At 62.5% G+C, this 1,329-nt stretch overlaps 1 pseudogene; it reads right to left on the minus strand.

Moving 5' to 3' along the window:
* On the minus strand, nucleotides 1–1,106 carry LOC120705052 (annotated as a pseudogene).
* Between the last annotated feature and the right edge of the window lie 223 nt (nucleotides 1,107–1,329).

Genomic DNA, 1,329 nt, shown 5'->3' on the forward strand with positions numbered 1-1,329 from the left:
TCGCACTCTAGAAATGAGTAGACAGATAGAGATAGAGAGATTGAATAAATGGGCCAAGCCCACGTAGTACAGTATATTACAACACCAGGCATACACCCCCTCAAAAAAAAAACACCAGGCATACACCAATCAAGCCCCGAGGTCCGCGCAAGAACAGTCTATACGAGCACAGGCAGAGATCAAGCATGCACGCGTCACGCGTCGCGTGCATGCTTGATCTCGAGACCTCGCCTTCGCCTTCCTCTCGAGGAGCCGCGCGAGGAGGAGCTCGTGCGGCACGGTGGTCCCGAACCCGGCGGCGAGCTCGTCGAACGCGGCCATGCTGGCGCGCACGCGCGGCGTCGCGCCGGGCTCCACGATCTCGACCCCGGAGACGGCGGCCAGCACCCGGCTCCCCGCGGCGCACGAGCCCAGTATGATGTCGAGCAGCCCGGGGTTCCGCCCGTGCACGAACGGGCCCTCCTCCTCGCCGCCGCGCGGGAAGTCCGCCGCGATCCCGGCCTCCATCGCGGCCACCCGCGCCTTCACCTCCCTCGCCAGCTCCGCCCGCTCCGCCGCCGCGTCCGCGAGCACCACCGCGCGCGACAGCGGCGACACCTCGTCGTGGAAGAAGCGCGCCCAGAACCTGGCCGCGGCGCGCGCGCGGGACGCCCGCGGGAGCAGCGCCGGCGGGTGCCCGCGGCCCTCGGCGGGCCCCGCCTCGTCGGCGTACTCGATGATGACGAGCGACTCCGCGAGCGGCCGGCCGTCGACGACGAGCACGGGCACCTTGCCGCCGTGGACGGGGTTCAGGCGCAGCAGAGCCTCGCTCTTGTTGTCCAGGTCCTCCTGACCTCCTCCACGTACTCGTCCGCCCGCCCTTGAGCGCCAGCCCGTTCCGGGGCATGGCGGCGTGGGCGCTGCCCCAGGCGCCGTACAGCTTCACCTCCCTAGGCTCCATGGCCGATGCCGCCATTAGCGCTCTGCTGTGAGCTGCCTTGTGCTGGTATGCGACTCTGTGAGCCTGTGAGGTAACTTCTGCTTCTTCAGTAATCTATATTAGTACCAGCTAGCTAGCTTCTTGCGCTTCAAGATGAAGGATTTTGTTTTTGATCTCGCGACATACGAGGCTGTGATTTGTCAAATTTTGCGGCTAATCTTGTTCTTGGTCTCCAAGTAGACGATTATTTATAAAGGAAGAAGGATAGCGCCGACGACACAAAACAGAAGCAAATGGAAGTATGGAACTGGTACTGCTGAAACGAGAAACTAATGTGTTGGTTAACTTTACGTGTGCTCTGATCAGTTCGTGCGATCAACTTTCCACAGGCGGCTCTCGTACGGTTCCGT

The sequence above is a fragment of the Panicum virgatum genome, chromosome 4K (assembly GCF_016808335.1).
Source record: "Panicum virgatum strain AP13 chromosome 4K, P.virgatum_v5, whole genome shotgun sequence".
Taxonomy (NCBI): Eukaryota; Viridiplantae; Streptophyta; class Magnoliopsida; order Poales; family Poaceae; genus Panicum; species Panicum virgatum.